The 20,862-nt window shown below is 36.5% G+C and overlaps 6 non-coding genes and 1 pseudogene across 6 annotated transcripts; 4 read left to right on the forward strand and 3 right to left on the reverse strand.

Annotated features, from left to right (window-relative positions):
- Positions 1-1,821: 1,821 nt before the first annotated feature.
- On the reverse strand, positions 1,822-1,893 carry Trnam-cau. The gene has a single exon. It is a non-coding gene; the product is annotated as a tRNA-Met (tRNA).
- A 3,468-nt stretch (positions 1,894-5,361) lies between these two features.
- LOC113504000 lies at positions 5,362-5,525 on the reverse strand. Its single transcript, XR_003401530.1, has one exon. It is a non-coding gene; the product is annotated as a U1 spliceosomal RNA (small nuclear RNA).
- A 1,946-nt stretch (positions 5,526-7,471) lies between these two features.
- Positions 7,472-7,616, forward strand: LOC113503999 (annotated as a pseudogene).
- Positions 7,617-8,152: 536 nt separating this feature from the next.
- On the forward strand, positions 8,153-8,224 carry Trnam-cau. The gene has a single exon. It is a non-coding gene; the product is annotated as a tRNA-Met (tRNA).
- A 920-nt stretch (positions 8,225-9,144) lies between these two features.
- Trnam-cau lies at positions 9,145-9,216 on the forward strand. Its single transcript has one exon. It is a non-coding gene; the product is annotated as a tRNA-Met (tRNA).
- Positions 9,217-13,991: 4,775 nt separating this feature from the next.
- On the reverse strand, positions 13,992-14,063 carry Trnam-cau. Its single transcript has one exon. It is a non-coding gene; the product is annotated as a tRNA-Met (tRNA).
- A 3,720-nt stretch (positions 14,064-17,783) lies between these two features.
- Positions 17,784-17,947, forward strand: LOC113503994. Its single transcript, XR_003401525.1, has one exon. It is a non-coding gene; the product is annotated as a U1 spliceosomal RNA (small nuclear RNA).
- The last annotated feature ends 2,915 nt before the right edge of the window (positions 17,948-20,862 follow it).

Below are 20,862 nucleotides of genomic sequence, written 5' to 3' on the forward strand. Positions count from 1 at the left end.
ATACGCGTGAGTAAACCGTTACATCATTTAATAATGAATCAGTCTCACGATAGTTATTATAAAAAAAATGTATACAAAATCAGCTTTTTTGTTGTGGACCGGCTTCAATACGTCTATATGCTTTGTTCTTATAAGTCTGTTCTATAAGTAGGTATGCTGTGAAATGGTTATTTTGCGTATGAAATAATTACAACTTAAGGATTTTTTTACAAATTATCAAGCCTTTCTCTTCCTAAAATATCGTATTAAGAAATGTTATTAGCATACAGACAAAGAACCAATAAAGACAATTTTTTAGCCTTTTTAGAGCAGGTATTAAAATGTAGTATGCTTTTAACTTAAAAGTAAGTACAACGTTTCCTGTCACAACTAAAGTAATACTAATCTGTGTCATGTGAACTACGCACAAACAATCTTGATTTCCATCAAAAATCAGACATCCAAACATGTCTTAGGTTACCTACATATAAAAGAGTTGCGCAATATCCGACATATATTATAGTCTAATATATTTTATACATGTACCCGACGGTGTATATTCAACATGACGTCTTGACACATAGCCTAACTTATACATGTACTAGCTGTTGCCCGCGATTTCGTCCGCGTGGTTAGAGGATATAAGTTATGATTTATACCTGTCCTGTTTTTTTCACATTTTCCATTGTATCTTCGCTCCTATTAGTCGCAGCGTGATGTTATATAGCCTAAAACCTTCCTCGATGAATGGTCTATTCAAAACACAAAGAATTTGAGCCAGTAGTTCCTGAGATTAGCGCGTTCAAACAAACAAACAAACTCATCAGCTTAATATATTAGTATAGATAGGCAATGTGTGCATAGGTTTTGTGCCGATCACTGAACATACGAATATGAAGACTCTATTCAAAACACAAAGAATTTGAGCCAGTAGTTCCTGAGATTAGCGCGTTCAAACAAACAAACAAACTCATCAGCTTAATATATTAGTATAGATAGGCAATGTGTGCATAGGTTTTGTGCCGATCACTGAACATACGAATATGAAGACTTTCTTATCGTTCTTAATTTAGTACCTATAAGCAGTTTCGGCCTAAAATTTTAGAACTATGTTTATTTAACGGCAAATTAAAATAAAGTGATAAAGTTAGTTAGTTAAGTAATTCATAACTGAGACTAGATTGATGTTTCACGAAGTTCGATTTGCTACGGGAAATAGCAAGTCCGCAGATCATTTTGTTAAGACTTCCGCCCGGACCCTCGCTATGGTTACCCAATACCCATGCAGCGGCGGCCTTACGGCCGCCGCTGCCTATAAGAACGTAGTAACTATATTGCAATTGTAATATCATTCTATTTTAGTTTGTTCAAAACGGTTACTAAGATTTTATTTACTTTCAAATTATAATTATGTTACCCACAGTTTATTAAAAGTATGATAAAAGCTTATTTTAAATGAAAACTGTTGGGTTTTTTTTTGTGTCATGATCAAATTTCCATAATCAAGTGGTAAGAGGATTTCGCAGAAGGTGGAAATGTCAAAATGTAAAGCTCTACATGCACTTGACTGTAATGGAACTGCTATATGAGAAACGCTGTCTACGCAAAAAACACGTCACATACATTACTTATGCGTCAACCGGCATTCTGTACAATGCCTAGGTATTCCATATATTTCCTAGGTAAAGTGTATAATAGTTTGAACATTCAATATCATTTCACACTTTGCCTATCTACGGCAAAACATTATTTAGAACAGTTTACTGATAATAGTATTAAATCTTTTGCTCTTAATGGAAATAAAATTGTAATAAATGCAAAAGTTGTTATATGACAGCGATATAGCAGAGCGTGGTTTCGATCCACGGACCTCTGGGTTATGGGCCCAGCACGCTTCCACTGCGCCACTCTGCTTGTGGGGTTGTGACGCGAAATATCGTTATGGTACAATACTGGGTATCTTCAACAAAAGATGAAAAGTAATAGAAACACGCAGTCCGCGGAGAAAAACAGTCAAACGTATAGTCTGTCAAATTGGATTATCTACGTACATCTACGATCTGCCATGACGAACAGGATCTGTGGAACTTCGACAAACTGAGCGAAATTTTAAATAATAAATGAACGTGTATATGAATTAGACTGCAAATAGCACTCTTTACATTACAAGTTAAATCGTACGAATGCTTTGAAAAGATACAACGGCAAACATTGATGAATAACAGACTAGTTACGCAAGATTAGTAAAAACTGTCATTAGATTTTTTTTTTGACAATCTCAAGCCGACATAGGTATAATGTGTCTTTAAGTAGATTATACACAGTGATATTTAAAAAAGTCTGTGATCCATCGCATTAATTATTCACTCGACTGGCATGTTGGTCTGGTGGTTAGTGGCCCTGACTGCTATACCGGAGGTTGTGGGTTCGATTCCCACCCAGGACAAATGTATGTGTGATGAGCATGATCATTTGTTCTGTGTCTAATTTATCTATTGTTAACGAAATCTCCTTTTCAAAGTGAAACCTCCTTCAAGATCCTTAGTGAAACCTCTTTCGAACCTGGGATTTGACAAGCAGTCCGCTATAAAAGACTGAGCGCCCTTAGCAACGCTCTCTCCGGTGTCAGCTGGCTTCGCTGGAACATCTCCGTGACCTTCGTTGTATTTATTCAGCATAGCAGCCATATTGTTATTTCGATAATTGCCATTCATACCTATTCCTTTGCAGTAATTAGAGTTTGATGTATTAACTTTAAGTTATCTTTGTGATGATTGGGTTTAATTGTTTGTGACGTAACCGTGCTTGCTTTTTAAAAACCTGTCCTCACTTTTGGTTTCTAAGATCAGAAGTGGGATAGACCACGTGCTTTGTGCTGTTTGTGCCATCTGTTTTCAGTTAAAGTAAAGGATTTGTTGAATTTCATCTAATTACTGCAAATTTTATTTTTGACTGTGCCACGAGTATCGGTGAGCTTTTTATTTTTATTCTGCTTTTCCCGAGACATGCCCGAACGTTTGAAAAAGTGTTAAAAACCAAAACGATTCGCGTAGATCGTGTCGTAATTGTTCTCGCATGTTGAGAAGTAGATCGCTTTATCATCGCATAAACATCGTTATGAGTTCCGTAGTCCATGAAGTGGTCATAGACGTTGTGATAACTCATATAGCTGCCGTGATTCCACGCGTGATCGGGCCTTAGGTTGAATATTAGCTCGTTGAGGTTATGTGTAACATTTAAATAAGTTCATGACATATGCCGAAAGTCTCTTTTGCGTTTTATACCAAAAAGGTTTGTCTGACGATCTGAAAGTTGCAATAATAGTCAGAGGTATTACTGATACTCGAATAAGGGCTGCTGCGACGAATGCGAAACATAAAATAACAGACTTAGTTGAATTTTTGTTAGTACCTATGTGTCAAGAAGGACTTTATTTGTTGTCAAGTTTTGAGTACTGTCACGAATGCTGGTTTTTATTCGGTTAATTTAAAAATATTTCTTTCGTAGATACTGAAATAGATTACTTTGGACGTTTTCTTGATAATGGTCAGGAGCGGCCGAGCTCAAGAAAATTGAGGCGCTGGTAGGCTTCTACACAAGTATTATGCTCTATAGTGTGTGACGTAACACTTGACAACCGTAACCCTAATCGAGAAGCATTTATGTCTCTCAGGAGACAGCGTGCCTCAGAATTGTTTACAGACAATCAGCGGTGTCAATACGACTACACCAAAACCAGAACAACCACGAGAATACGCTGCTGGCGACTCTGTAGAAGGCCTGGTGGAGTGCAGCAAAGCTGGACTCTGGCATGCGGGAGCCCTGTAAGTTCCTACGTGTACAGCTACATCATCGCTGCGAGCTGGAACTGCTGGCTGGTTCGGCTGCGGCTGCCGGGCGTATGGTGCTCTGGCGCGGCGAGTCACGCTGGACGCATGCTGTGCTGTCTTCGAGAATTCAGAGCAACAGGAAGACTTCTGTTTGGCCTGGACCTCTGGTTCACAGCTTCTGTTTGGTCTGAGCTTTTGGCTTATGGCTTCTGTATGGCCTGAACCTCTGGTTCATGGCTTCTGTTTGGCCTGAGCCTCTGGTTCATGGCTTCTGTTTGGTCTGAGCCTCTGGCTTATGGCTTCTGTTTGGCCTGAACCTTATAGTTCATGGCTTCTGTTTGGTCTGAGCCTCTGGCTTATGGCTTCTGTTTGGCCTGGACCTTATGGTTCATGGCTTCTGCTTGGTCTGAACCTCTGGCTTATGGCTTCTGTTTGGCCTGGACCTACAGTTCATGCCTTCTGATCTGGTTAAGTATATCAGCTTCAATACCATCTGTTTATCTTGGCTAGCATTCTACACAATGAAAGTTGGGAATTTCATTGCTTGGAATGTTACTAAGCTCCATTTACTTTTAATTTTAAGAATCAGATTTTGCTGTGCAGTATTTTTAAGTCTTAGCTTTTAAGTTTATTTACTTTTAAGAATCATTGATTTTGCTTTGCAATATTTTTAAGTCATAGCTTTTAAGTTTACCATTTCAATAACATTCCTGAAATCTTTCTGTTCGCTTGTTGGGTACTTGATGGTGGGAGTGCACGCTCACTATCGTGTACTTAACAAAATCACTTCAAATGGTTTCTGTTTTCCAGCTTCGACACAAGTGTCGCAAGAAAACAAATGTTTAGTATGTGTTGTTGTCATTTTGCAGATGATTATTTCTAGTCTGAGAGCGACAGCAGTCTGGTGATGCTTGAGATAGTGAAGACTCCAAGCAAGATGCGGTCGAGGACGCCTCGCTGTCAGGAACGGCCGTGTTAACGAAATCTCCTTTTCAAAGTGAAACCTCCTTCAAGATCCTTAGTGAAACCTCTTTCGAACCTGGGATTTGACAAGCAGTCCGCTATAAAAGACTGAGCGCCCTTAGCAACGCTCTCTCCGGTGTCAGCTGGCTTCGCTGGAACATCTCCGTGACCTTCGTTGTATTTATTCAGCATAGCAGCCATATTGTTATTTCGATAATTGCCATTCATACCTATTCCTTTGCAGTAATTAGAGTTTGATGTATTAACTTTAAGTTATCTTTGTGATGATTGGGTTTAATTGTTTGTGACGTAACCGTGCTTGCTTTTTAAAAACCTGTCCTCACTTCTGGTTTCTAAGACTATATTATGTATGTATTTAGAAAAATATAAGTATGTTTATCAGTTGTCTAGAACTCATAATACAAGCTCTGCTTAGTTTGAGACTAGATGGCGTTGTGTGAAATACATATACATATATATATATATACTCTTCATGTATATATATATATGTATATGTATATATACTTGACATTAGTGATGTTAATAAACTGTTTTGTTGTGACACCTATGAGTAGGACAAGTGATATCAAGAAAGACAGCGCGGACGCAGTCCCTCACTAAATAAAATACGCGTGCAACTCACCCAGATTAAGGGTTACTCGCAACGGTCAACCCGCCCACAGTGCAATAGGCAGGCCTCGCCCTGGAAGAACCGCCTGAATGACCACGGTGTCTTCAACGTCAAGTGCTAATGATTCCACTACGCGCGGAGAATCTTAGCACCGCCATTCAGAAAGCGCGTCTCAAAGCACAGCGACATCTATCGAGAGGCGCTGAACTAAAGCACCCTATCTTCCGCCAAGGGGCGCCGCGCCATAAGCCAGAGGTTCGTGGATCGAAACCACGCTCTGCTCACTAGTTTTTTAAGTTTCATTGCACAGCACAATGATTTGATAATTTTAATCTAATTTTATTTTCGGGCTTACAAAATATGACTTATAAAATAACAATTGTTTGTAAAAATAGTAACTCCGATGTGAAATATAAAAAACTTGTAAAATGACTGCAGATGTAGTTATACGATTTCTAAGAAAAAATATCAATACACTATGTAGCCCGTATGTCTCTTATGATTCCTAAATATAATATTATTATACTGACACCATTATTTGGCTTCGGGTTTCGCAAGATGTTGCTTATTCTTATTATTAGAAGTTTCCTTTGTATTGAGAAGTCCAAGGCAAAGAATATTCTGGGAAAGAACGTATTTTTTGCCACAAACCTACCTTATATAATCATAAAAATGAAAGTAACTCTATCTGCCTGTCTAACCAATTTTGTCATTTGTGAAGCCATGTGATAGCCTCAATTTCAAGATAATAATCCAGGCGGGCAAAATCGAGGGATAAAGTTAGTATGTAACTTCAGTAAACATAACGCCACTTAGATAAATTCGTCTTAGGTATTTGTTAAACTCTTCAACCAGAAAACGAATGAAAACGATTTGAATTTCATAACCTTTTGTCATAATAAATACAGGGTGAATTCTTTTTTCGAGGCACGCAAGACGCTACTGATTATTTGGCAAATAGAACGGTTTCAATACAAATACGTGTTCTTTAGGATATCATTAGTTCTAAAACTAGTGTTGGCACCGTTTCGACTTGCGGGAATTAAACAGGCTGTGTCGACATGTTGGTGACTTTCGTCGAGTCGTTAATGCCTCTTTGGAAGCATCCAGGCAAGCAGTCACTGTATCGAGCTGGGCGGCGCTCATCTTAACTACTCATTGAGCATACAACTGGCTTTGTCCAATGTCCACTAACAACTACATTGCATGCTTACAATTGACTGCAAAGATAGCTGAGTGGTTGAGGACACCACGCCAAACCCACTGTGTACGACGTCGCGGGTTCTAGGAAAACGTTTTTCTAGAAAAAAAGAAAGAAAATACGAGTAAAATACATTGGATCAGGATAGCCCAGGATACTGCCAAGATGGCAGTATATTGTCGCCTCTTTGGACGCATAGAGGTAAGCATTTACAACCTTATAAACGGGGCAACTCGTTGTTTATTGCTCCCTATCAGGATAGGACGAGTATAGTCAGTAGTTATGTTTTTATTTCGCATCAATCATAATTTGATAATCAATCTACATCTACTTTTAAACATAAGACCGAAAAAAGCAAAGGTTTTCAACTACCTATGTGATATTTAGACAAAGAACATTCAGGAGCTTTTTCGGGTTTCTGGGGGCTAGTAATAATTAATCACTAAGATTTAATTAACTATTTCCGTCATGATTACTTAACCTCATTTAATTTTTGTTTGTGACTGTGTACTACTTAGGTAGAAAAATAATTCTTAATGTGAAATGACGACAAAAAAAATTGCCAAACTTGATAAAATAAATTACGGGAGCAAATGCAGCGTTTCACGTGAAATAGATTAAGTATCAGCACAGTCGGTTTGTCCAGTCCAAAGTTCTGACGTAACAGATAAAAAAAAATACTGATAAAGAAAACAATAATTAAGTACTTTTGTACACAAGGCGACATTGGAATCAGCGAAGCGCGGCGCTATTCGCGGAAGAAAGCGTGTTTTAGTTCAGCGCCCCTCGACAGATGTCGCTGTGCTTTGAGACGCGTTTTCTGAATGGCGGTGTTAAGATTCTCCGCGAGTGAACCACTACGAAGTCATACTTACCTGGCGTAGGAGTCCTACCAGGTCGAGGCCTGCCTGTTGCACTGCGGGCGGGTTGACCCTTGCGATTTTCCCTAATATGGATAACTCTGACGCGGATTATTTATTATAGTGAGGGACTGCGTCCGTGCTGTCTCTCTTGATATCACTTGACATAATCATAGTTAATTCCAGGAAAAGATTACGTTAACATCACTAATGTCTAAATTAAAGCACAAAGAGTGATTAATTAAAACGATGGATCAGAGACCTTTTTATAAATACCACCGTGTATAACATACTATACACATATTATACCCATATCGGCTTGAAACTGTCAAAAAAAAATTCAAAAAGACAGTTTTCACTAATCTTGCGTATCTAGTCTGTTATTCATCAATGTTTGCCGTTGTATCTTTTCATAGCATTCGTACGATTTAACTTGTAATGTAAAGAGTGCTATTTGCAGTCTAATTCATTTTCACGTTCTGTTTTTATTTCAAATTTCGCTTAGTTTGTCGAAGTTCCACAGATCCTGTTCGTCATGGCAGATCGTAGATGTACGTAGATAATCCAATTTGACAGACTATACGTTTGACTGTTTTTCTCCGCGGACTGCGAGTTTCTATTACTTTTCATCTTTTGTTGAGGATACCCAGTATTGTACCATAACGATATTTCGCGTCACAACCCCACAAGCAGAGTGGCGCAGTGGAAGCGTGCTGGGCCCATAACCCAGAGGTCCGTGGATCGAAACCACGCTCTGCTATATCGCTGTCATATAACAACTTTTGCATTTATTACAATTTTATTTCCATTAAGAGCAAAAGATTTAATACTATTATCAATAAACTATTTTAAAATATTTTTATTGCGTTTGTTTGGATAACAAAATTATTTTTACGTACATGAAGTACAAAATAACCATTGTATATATTATGATATCTTCAATTTTATTCATCTTGACCGCGTTGTTTTTCTAAATACTCCAGAAATGACACAGAGGGACCTAGTATTAAGTAAGGATACAGGTAACAGAGCAGTAGGGATGTTTACATGCATGTTGGGCAGGTCTGAGAAGCAAGCAATATCTATTTTTATACCACAATTTGTTTTTCAATCTCATGTTTTTACTACACCAGAATTTCAATGAAACTCTTTTAAATTTTTAAATCAACGGGAATCGAGGTTCAGTAATGGCTGGTAAGGGCTAAATGTTTAGAGATAACAAAAATTCAAGTAGAAGAAAGAATATCACACTTTTACTTGAATTTTCAACCGACTTCAGAAGCGTGTATTTTAATTCGTCTGTATTTTTTACCTTATACCATCGGAACTGTAAGCTTTTAATGTTTTTATAAATTAATAAATAACTCGGACTAGATGGACCTGTTTTGTTGGTTCTTTTTTCATTTAACGTGAAATAGCTGTGATTTGATTAACAATTTCATCAGGTTTAGCTCAGCAGTTTTATTTAAAGGCGGTTGGATGTTTTAGTTGCTACAACAATATTGACAAGGATGGTCACCCATCTAGAGACCAACCGCGTCAAGCGAAGCTTAACCTGTGATCGATGAACTCATGCGGATATAGCTTAGCCTCGAGCTTCTCCTTTTTACTATTTGTGGACTACACAATAAGTATGAACATACATAGATACAGTAATCATATTTCAAGTAAGCCGGTATGAGCAGAGTGGCGCAGTGGAAGCGTGCTGGGCCCATAACCCAGAGGTCCGTGGATCGAAACCACGCTCTGCTAGTGATACTTTTGAATAAACTGGTTATTTATTTGAAGTATTTCTTTCAGCAGACCTGCAAAGTCCTCGTTTTAAGGATGGTTTTGATTTGCGTTCTGTACGAAGAGGTCAACATAGGAGTCATAGGAGATATGCTCTCGTAGAAAGATATTAAATCCCCGAAAATAACTTTATGCTCTCATTTTTTTTGTGAATCATTTTTTTTTCTTTACGTTCCTCTGTGCATAGATGTAATAAATAAAATAGAATTAAAAACAAATTCAATATTTTGACTGACCTGCGTGATACACAGTCTTATAACTCGTACAAAGGCCAGAAATTATTAAAAAAGTCAAATACAAACAAAAAAACTGAATGACAGAACATTGGATCCAACAAAATTATGAATCAAACAAAAAAACGAGTTCACCAAGTTTAATTGGATAAAGAACAAACATGTTTTAAGGAAAGGGGAAATATTAAAGACGGAATCCGGGTATTGTTCGTGATAAAATATTAAATTCTCTTTTTACAAGGCTTTCGTATTAAATTCCTGGAATGTCACGTATGACAGGCAAGTGACGTAGTGAATTTAACATTGTGTTTTATAAGTGGAAGCTTCGGTAAGGGTAACTGTGGAATAAGGAAAGGAATGGAGTGTGAGTATATGTATTATAAATGAGGTGTAACTCCATGTGGTAGAGATGACGAGTTATATTTTTGTCTATCAGAGCTGGAGTCGATTGAGTGGATTTTATTAAGCATTTAGGGTTCTGGACTGTAACTAAGACAGTTTTTTGCTTTTTCACCATGCTTTATTACCAGAATTTAGGCAGTTGAAATGATCGCAGATAACGTTACTTGTTGGCGTTATTTGAACTAACAAATAAATTCAAAAACCGAAGCAAACGTATTTTTATTTTTAAATGATGTAACAGTTTACTCACGCTTATTTGTCGGGGTTGCCCGACTAGTTTCGGACCCAACGGGAATCCTTAAACCGTTACATCATTTAATAATGAATCATTCTCACGATAGTTACTATCAAAACATATTTTTATTTGGGCTTAGCTTATAAGCTACTCGTAAATATGAAATATATTTTTGCCGTTTTTATAGATATCCAATTATCAATAGGTTTTATGAAATTTTTAATTTAATTAAGATAGCGTTTGACTAGAAGCTCTGTTAGCAAGTTTAATTTATAAACAAAATATTGAATAACAATAATACTGCTACTAAACCAACGTTAAACTTTTACATCTCTTTATCAATTCGTTTTTTTAAAGCAGACTTGCAACTGCACAGCGAATCTCTTCCACTAGTACAATAATATTACTTTATCATGTGGCTTCCCTTCTTTTTTAAGAACATCAACATAACATAATTATTACCTACTATTTATATCAGCCCATCTACGTGAAGAACCAAGTGGTATAGGCTACCTTCCCTATCTTCAGCGCACGACGTGTCGCTGGTTCGATCACCGCGTAGCACTAAAATTTGTGTGATCTATTAACACTTATTCTGAACCTTACATGTGGTACATGTGACTTAAATTCTTTACCACAATTTTTTTTTCCTAGCCTACTGTGTCCCACTGCTGGACAAAGGCCTCCCCCAAATCCTTCCACGACTCTCTATTCTGGGCCGCATGGAACCAGCCTGGTTGGTAAGCGTTGAGGTCATTTCGCCACCGCTTCCTAGGTCGCCCACGACGACGCCGTCCATCCGTTGTTTATAAAAAATAAATCATTAACAATCCCACCCGCTGCTCAAAGCTCGTTCTTTTATCAAAATTTAATTGTTTCATAGAAAAATACCAACGCAAATTCTGTACCGGTACTATCCTTTAGGAATTTACTCGCTACCCCTCAAAATACAAGCTTAATTAGACATCACATTCCAAAGTAAAGGACAAGCAGTCAAAACTTTGTAACAGTTAATGTTATTCGAAGTTAAACTACGTGCGTTATGCGGGTCGAGTAACGTTGTGTTTGGAGTTCGGGCGAAATTTGATATATGTACCGAAACTAGAATTAGGGATGTGTAAAGTAAATGTTAGTTCTAATGTTCTTGTGCAAAAACATATGTGTATAAAATGAATAAGACTGAATATGTAACATTCTTAAACTTAAACACCATCTAGTCTCAAACTAAACAAGATAATAGACATTTCATAATCGACCGTTGCTTACCTCCGATTTATTTTATTATTTGTTATAAAATAGATTGTTATTTTATTATTGTCAAATCTATACTCTATACTAATATATAAAGCTGAAGAGTTTGTTTGTTTGTTTGAACGCGCTAATCTCAGGAACTACTGGTCCAAATTGAAAAATTATTTTTGTTTTGAATAGACCATTCATCGAGGAAGGCTTTAGGCTATAAACCATCAAGCTGCGACTAATAGGAGCGAAGATAGGTACAATGGAAAATGTGAAAAAGCAGGTATAAACCATAACTTATAACTTCTACCCACGGGAACGAAATCGCGGGCAATAGCTAGTACATAAATAAGTCAACAAACAACCGAATAATTGATCTTTTAATTAAAACTTATTGTGTCTGGAAGTGGTTTTCTTCCCTATTATTTTCTTCCTAACGAATCCCAAAAACCTTCGTTATGTAACTCAAGGATAGGTTTGACTTGGACCCTTGTTCTTCAAGTCCAAGGGGCTTACACCCCCCTCCTACTACAATAGAAAGAGATGCCGCTATAGGCTGTGTAGTTCTGTCTCACTTCCACAACAGCTGCCATCTTGCTTTAAAGGTTGGTGGTAGATCTCAGCTTAGCTTCAGATTATTATGACGTCTGTTGTGTATTGTTGATTACATTATGAGTCCTTGGACCGAAGTCAACTGAATAGATAGTGGTATTCACAAAGTCGCTTTTAGTAGGAGAATGGTGTGATTGTTATTCTAAAATAAATGATAATTATTTTTAGGTTTCCGGTTTTAATAGTTGTTAAAACAATAAGATCATTTCAAGATATGATAATCTCGTTTAAATTATCATTTGATAACGGTTACCCCAGCGTTTTTACCGGCATCGATAGTTCCACTCGCTTATCCACCGTCGCGTCAGCTCATGCTGAAGGACTCTGGTTGATGATGAGACCAAATATAATCTGGATAAATTATATATTATGTATAATTTCCTTGTCTACTAAAATCTATGGATAAGATAGTGTCTTAACTTATCGTTTTCAAAACTTTTCGAGGTATATTCCAAAGTATTTTTTTAATAAGCTATTATCATTCTGGTCTAAATTCGGCTAAGTTTCCTACAGCTAGGTCAAAGCACCAATCTTCTTGTTAAAAATAATCTAATCTACATATTTACCTACAAGTAAAGATTTTACAGAATATTCATTATTTCATACAGATATTCTAATTAATGTAGTTAGTTTTACACATGTACCATTCTTGTAGTTTTCAAGGTATACATCGTGCAGTAATAGAACTGTAAGAAGTCAAGTTCAAACTAACCCTAGCTTTAACTTTTGGGTAGTTTTCGGCATGTAACGGTCTGTGTTACTTTGTACTAGGGTTAATACAATATGAGCAACATGCAGAGATGATAGCCGTGTTTGTCTTGTGGATTTCTCTCGAACCTAACGTGCACAAACCACTTTTTAAAGTTAAATAAAGTAAAATTCTCTTTTTTATTTTGTCAGACGCCACAAGCAACTATAAGGTATTTATGAAAAGAAAGAGAATTGATCATCACGCTTACCCATAAGTTCGGTAATTTTAGGTTGAATCAATTTTTGTACTACAGTTTTTTTTTTTCAGTGATTCTTTAATATAATTGAGAAAGTATGATCATGGCAGATTATATTTATCACTAGCTGTTGCCCGCGACTTCGTCCCCGTGGGTAGAAGATATAAGTTATGATTTATACCTGCCTTGTTTTTTTCACATTTTCCATTGTATCTTCGATCCTATTAGTCGCAGCGTGATGGTTTGTAGCTTAAAGCCTTCCTCGATTAATAGTCTATTCAACACAAAAATATTTTTTCAAATTGGACCAGAAGTTCCTGAGATTAGTGCGTTCAAACAAACAAACAAACAACCAATCAAACAAACAAACTCCTCAGCTTTATATATAAGTATAGATAATAATTGAAACTTGATTTACCATCTCTCTCCTCTCTGACTCCTTTCAGCTTTCAGGTGAACCTGAGTTAATCTCCAGTTTTAAGTTTTAACGGACGATAGATGTGTTGTCAGCCCGCAGCCATTTTGGAACTATCACCTATGCTTGGTGTACGGTCATAAACTATGATTTAGCCTCAGGCAACTAACTGTACATGTTCCTAATTAGCTAACAGTCTTATAAGTGTGGGCATTTTCAGTGTGGATTCTATGTTAGAGAGTTTCTCATGATATCCTAAAATCTAACATTCAAAATTTTAATTACCAAAAAGAAGTATTTATAATAACTAGCTGTTGCCCGCGACTTCTTCCGCGTGGTTAGAAGATATGAGTTATGTTTATATCTGCCCTGTTTTTCCACATTTTCCATTGTATCTTCGCTAATATTAGTCGCAGCGTGATGGTTTATAGCCTAAAACCTTCCTGAATGAATGGTCTATTCAACACAAAAAGATTTTTTCAATTTGAACCAGTAGTTTCTGAGATTAGCGCGTTCAAACAAACAAACAAACAAACTCTTCAGCTTCATATATTGGTATATATAGATATAAAAAAATACAAAAATAGGATATCATGTTAATTTTTTTAAACATTTCTGCTTTTAGCAAAAGCTAGAAACAAGATAACATACACTAGCAGAGCGTGGTTTCGATCCACGGACCTCTGGGTTATGGGCCCAGCACGCTTCCACTGCGCCACTCTGCTTCACATATGTATTGCGAAATATTGGTGCCCTTTATCGAGCTGATACAATAGAGTGCTCACCTAAGGCGACATTTTTTTTTTTAATTAGTGTAATGTATTATTACGTTAATCAACTACGAGTGATAAATCTTCTTTTAAACGTTTAATTTAAGTAAATAAAATAATACCTACTTATTAAAGTATTTTCATCAGATTATGTTATGAATCTATAAAGGAATCATAAAAAAATGAATTAATTCCTAGTGAAGAGCAATTTTTTTGTTAGTCTGTCTTCAAAATTACCTATTGACGTAAACAGAACAAAATAGACAAGGCATGAAAATATTTTACAAGATAATTTATAATCATCATATTATTCAAAATTATTGTAGTAGACACACTTTTATGGAAAATCTTGATGTTACTTCACGAACCTTGAGGTATTATAGATAATTATAATCAATTTGGTTTGGTAATTAAATAGTCGTAGAAAAAAATATTATGTGACTAGTGGTATAAAAACTAGATATCTATTTGAAGATCGGCAAAAGCACTATGTCCAGTTAACAGTTTGCGAGAGTTATACTTGGAGAAGGCGGTTGGGTCGAAAAAATCGGATATGGAGGTTGTTTTAATCCAAGGTGTCAGCTAATTCCATACTAAATTTCATCGAAATCGGTCGAGCCGTTTGAGCGTGAAGAGGTACCTACATATGCACACATTGACATAATTTTGCTTTTATAAGAGCAGTTTCATAAAAAGAAATGATATATTATAATATTATTTACAAAAGAAATATGAAAATACAAACCATCAACCGCTACTGCATCTGAAGCATTGAATTTAAAAACAAATTAGTCGTAACTGTTAAGTTTTCAAATGTATTCAGTTGTGTCACAGCCAGAGCACAGACAAAGAGCAACACATTACGTATTCATTCCAGCGGGAAAAATAAAACAAACTGTGGTCACACCTCACCACAACCCCACATACCACGTACCATTGTAGTTGAGGAAGAGAGATGCCGTTATACACCTTGTAGCACTCTATCCGCTCACACACCACCAAGAGTCGCATTTTAAGAGTTAGTTAAGTACAGTTGACTAGTAACCTTCATCCCTACTTCCCTACTAATATTATAAATGCGAAAGTAACTCTGTCTGTCTATCTGTCTGTTACGCTTTCAAGTCTAAACCACTGAACCGATTTTAATGAAATTTGGTACAGAGATAGAGTTGACCTTGAGAAAAAACATAGGAGTTTTTATTACGGACTTTTGTAGATTTCTCTTGGAAACGCGATATAACCGACATCCACGCGGGCGAAGCCGCGGGCGAAAAGCTAGTCTCATATAAATGAACTAGTAAAGTGTCCTTGCACCACTTCGAAGCTGTTAATTACTGACTGTCGAACAAATATTCTAGGGCGTTAGTTAGCGTAGCTTTAGCTAATTAATGAGTATTGTTTTTGTTTTCATAAACCGGGTGTGTATGAGAGCGTATGTTACGTTTTCGGATGTTTTATGTGGAAAAGAAATTGGAACTATATATTTATGTTGCTTTTATGGTAATACGGGAAATAAGTTAGGAAATCGAATAAGGTTGTATTTCTTGGCTATTAGTCAATATTCTTGCTTTTGTAAGTTTCACTTGTAAATCAGATTTTGTGAATTTTGTCAATTACTTAATTAATGTTATGCTATCAGGTATATAATTTGAAGACCATTTCAAATTATAAAATACATGCAATAGCCATCAGGTGTAAGAGCATGCCAATATTATGTATGTATGTAGTGTTCATACGAAAAACGATCTCCCCACTAAACAATTTAATTCTTGGGTCAGCAGGGTTTAAACCGATCAACAACACCGAGACTCAAGACAGACCAATCGTGGAACCGCTTTTTTAAGGGACGATTGAACCCGTTTGGTGTGGTAATCTCAACCTATTGGCTATCCCAACAGACAAATCAAATGCTATCAGTACAGTAGTACAAAATGTAAACTTATTGGGCAAACAGCAATTATTCTAATCGTTTTAACCATTATTGAGTATAATAATATATAATAATTATTATTATTATTAACAATATTAACAAGAACCGTTTACTAGTTTACTAGTCTAAGCCAGCGATGTATCTATTTCAAGTATAAGTCGCAGAGCGATCTGAGGGAAGTGGCAAAAAAAAACCAGAAAAAATATGGACAGAGCGTAGACCAACAAAAGCACAACCATTACCGAAATGGCTTTCCTTTTGAAAAAAAAAGACTTGCTATCCACTCGTTCTTTCGTGCTCATAATCCTAGCCTTTTCCCAACTGATCGATGATCCCCAAGCCTGGTCGGCTTCCAATCTAACCCAATGCAATTAAATAGTGTTTTATAAGGAGCGACAGCCGATCGGACCCATTTCTAAAGGAACATAAATTGCAAGCGAATAAAACAGCAAGCTTAGCTTTTCCGAAACCTTATAACTATTCTGAAATTCTACATGAGAGTTGCATAATGAAAATAATGACTTCAACCCATTCTTGCTTTGTTGCTTTTAACCTTACATCAATATCAAATATCCACATTAAAACTGAAGGCACATTTCTAATTGCAGAGTCCGTTGCATGGATATTGCTGGCGGAGTTGCAAGCATTTTGCGAAAATACGCAATCATTAGGAAGGCTTAGGTATAATGAGCGGCATAATGGCGGCCTTTCCGTATACTGTTACTATTTTAATGGAAAGCCTTCAGTGTGGGTGTTATGTTTAATTGTATTTTGTTTTTAATTGTTTGTTGGATTCTTGGTTGTGTTGTGGGATAATGGATGGTAGGAGCATACATACGTAAACTCTTATTAGGAAGTTATATATTTAGATACAATGCGTTTCGGAATTTTCTTTACCATGGTTTGTTTTTTGTGAACCTATAGGGATGATAAAGCAATATACACAACGTGGTCATTTAAATATTTTCTCATTATTCTGAACGGTGACACTATATTGTCTGATGACAATTGCCACATGTAATTGTAATCTTTGGTATTATGATTGCTGTAAAATACCTACTTATCGTTTATTTGTTCGCAAAAACTGGAAGTTTTCACTCTGGCTGGGGATGGCGATATAGCCTGAAAGCGGTAAATATACCTACGCCTTGTTTCGTCTTTAGAACTGTGCATAAAGCATCTTTACATGGATATAAACACAACGAAAAAAGAACAAATTGGAAAATGTTTCATACAAGCAACTACAACCATACAAACTCACAGACTATAATTTGTTAGGTGAAATAATGAAGCAAAACTAGGAAACTCGCTGAAACGACAATCGTTACGCTGTTTGATTTGTTGGCGAAGGTATTAGCAATACATTACGTGGAACGAGACTTTATCGGACTATTGCTAATTGATTACCTCCGTATTTTGATGATAAAAGCTTTTATAGCGTTAGTTGCAGGTTCGAATAAGGGCGGAATAAATGTCGCGAAGTACATAAAATTAATTAAACAAACGGACATGGATTAAAAATGAAAGGTGTTAATACTTATATCGCTCGTTGTGAACCCTATTTAAATGTCTACGCGTCCCCCTTTAAAACGGAGTTTAATGCTGGGGCGCCTTTTTAACAAAGGGTCGGCATTTATTTCAGCGCCCCTCGATAGATGTCGCTGTGCTTTGAGACGCGTTTTCTGAATGGCGGTGTTAAGATTCTCCGCGAGTGAACGACTACCAGAGGCGCGCGTAGTGAAGTCATACTTACCTGGCGTAGGAGAAACCGTGATCACTCAGTCGGTTCTCCCAGGGCGAAGCCTGTCTAGTGCACTGCGGGCGGGTTGACCCTTGCGATTATCCCTATTGTGGATGACTCGGATGCGGAATTTTTGGTAATGAGGGACTGCGTACGCGCTGTCTCTCTCAGAATACAATGAGAGACCGAGTCTGATTCAGCTGGACTAGTATTTTGTTCAGGTGCTGAGACGATTGATGTATGTTCGTTTCCCTCAGCTGAGAACAACATTGGTAAAAGTACTCATGTATCAAAGATCCCAAAAAATTGGGAATATCCAGTTCAGCTGATAGTATTTCAATCACAAGGATTGATGTATCTACCCTTCTAGAAACTACATATATATGTGAAACATAAGATTAACTTCCAAAGATGAAGGAAGTCATATATTAACACAAGATTATAACTCTTCAGACTAAACTTCGTAGTAACATTAACAATACGATTAGAAGCGGTATCTTTGATGTGATTTATAGGAGCGGCATAGTTCCACTTAGAATGATATTAAACCTTTCGTCCTGAGATCTAGGGCGTCACTAATACAGACAAATGAGGGTATGGAACTACATGACAAACTTAGCTTATAGTAAGAATATTAGTTTATTATTTTGGTAAGGTAAAAAATGTGGTTATGCAATGTTTTTGCTGAAAATAAATTAGGTATAAAGTTAAGATCACCCTAATAAATTTTTCCAATAAACAACTATCTAAAAATATCTACGTTTTGTCCAACCTTGTTTAATAATTTATTAGCCCTAGCAAATGGAGCATGTTGGTCTAAGTTGGTACGAACTGACGGAACCTAAAATGACCGTATTAGATAGTCTTGTCTACTATTTGGGACATACAGCCTCAGAGAAGCTAATACAGATATAGTTATCCCCGGGAAACCTGGAATACACATTTTTCAAGTGCTACATCGCGCCTCTCTTCTAACTAGTATCCAACCATACCTATTACAAATAAGGTTGGATAAAATCATGCACTCCATAAAGTTTCATTTTGTGTCAAAATCTGTCTCTCTTGGTTGAAAATTAACTGAATCAATTGAGGTATGAGAAAAAACTTCCCTTGTCATGTATGCGGGGTGTTGTTTTGCCCACCAAGTTTAAGATTTTTCAGGTCCTCTGAAAAAATCTTAAACATTGGTGGACTATCTTACAAAGCAGATTTTTTAACAACCCTATAAACTATCTTCCGCCCAGTAAAGGTATAATCATATTTTTTTGGAACGACATTAACAAATAACAGACACATGTTTTTTATTATTCAACTAGCTGTTGCCCGCGACTTCGTTCCCGTGGGTAGAAGGAGATATAAGTTATGATTTATACCCGTCCTGTTTTTTTTTCACATTTTCCATTGTATCTTCGCTTCTATTAGTCGCAGCATGATGGTTTATAGCCTAAAGCCTTCCTCGATTAATGGTCTATTCAACACAAAAAGAATTTTTCAATTTGGACCAGTAGTTCCTGAGATTAGCGCGTTCAAACAAACAAACAAACAAACTCTTCAGCTTTATATATTAGTATAGATATAGATTTCGTTATTAAAAGTCTTCGGTATTTAATTTTGCATTAGCGGTTAACCTCAAATCAGATTTGTAATTCAGTTCATTTGAATATTTACAGCATATTAGCATAATACATGAATCATTTAAGCAATTTTATTAAACTGGTTTAAATTTCTTTACATAGCTCACTACAATAAGTATTACACCAATTACAAGGATAGGGTGGCCTTAGTAATGTTGGTGTAATACTTATAGTTGTGGAAGCAAGACGGCATGCTACACTAAATAGAGCAATGTCTCGCTTCCTCACTGCTAGTCGAGCCGGTTTAACCTTTAAGGTTTTATTTCCTGGTAGACTCTCGCGAACAGTATGGGTTACAAGATATGGACTTACAGGAAGTTACGTCCGTAATCCAGGCTTCAGATACAGGAAGACAGATTGGCGGGAAAACTCGATAATCGAAATTGGATAATACTCTTACTTTGTTCTATACATTTGGATTTGAAATAAGACGTTAAGATTGATGCTTTATCATTTTTTCATTTTTTTGTTGTATTTCGGTGAACCCCAATCTGTCCAATTTACTTCCTTGCAGAGGGAAGGAAGTAAATAACTTACGTATCCAAAAAAAATGAAAGTTAATAAGAACAGAAATACGAATCGTCATATTTTATCTACGTCTTCGCGCTTTCTACATTTAATTACGCCCTTCCTGTTGCTCACGGGCCTACCTGAAAATCGAAAATATAATATATCGTAAGAGGGTATTAAATTAAGAATGTAAATCGTCTAGATCCGTTCAGTGGTTTTTGCGTGAAGAAGGAATAAACATCTATACATACAAACTTTAGCGTAAATGATATAAGTAGGATTGACCGAATTGGTTTCTTTTAATTATAATAATAATAAAATTTATTTATTTCCAATAAGTGTCTACACAGTTACAGATATATCTTAGGCTATTTACATATTAATTAGACAACTGTAACCGAACTAGGCAAAGCCTGTATTTCGGTTATCAGTGCCATAAATTCTACCAATATTTATGGTAAAACTTCCACGACGTAAAATGACATGAAAAAGGGGAGGCCTATGCCCAGCAGTGGGAGGATAAAGGCTGTGGATGATGATCATGATGAAATGACATCATATCCTATTTAACAAATATCTTTCGACTCTTATAATATATAATAGAGAATTCTGTATAAAAATTGAGAAATTTTAATTATATCTTATTTTAGAAAGATTCTCGCCTTTCCGGGTATACTCCTGCCCTCACTAATACAATTTGTCGAGAACTCAATTGCAATCTTGACGCACCTTTGTACTATTTCTTTGGAAGAAACATACCTTTGTAAGTCTGCGATTACGGTGCAATCTTCTAGTTTTAAAACGGAATGTGGAGTCATTTCGTGAAGCGGAGAGGAAAATGGTTGAAAGGGGGGGGGGAATAGAAAATACCCGAGCTTTTCAGATTAACGACAACGCTGCCGTTCACAGGTGTTGTTTTTTAGTCGATAGTAATTACAT

The sequence above is a fragment of the Trichoplusia ni genome, chromosome 20 (assembly GCF_003590095.1).
Source record: "Trichoplusia ni isolate ovarian cell line Hi5 chromosome 20, tn1, whole genome shotgun sequence".
Taxonomy (NCBI): domain Eukaryota; kingdom Metazoa; phylum Arthropoda; class Insecta; order Lepidoptera; family Noctuidae; genus Trichoplusia; species Trichoplusia ni.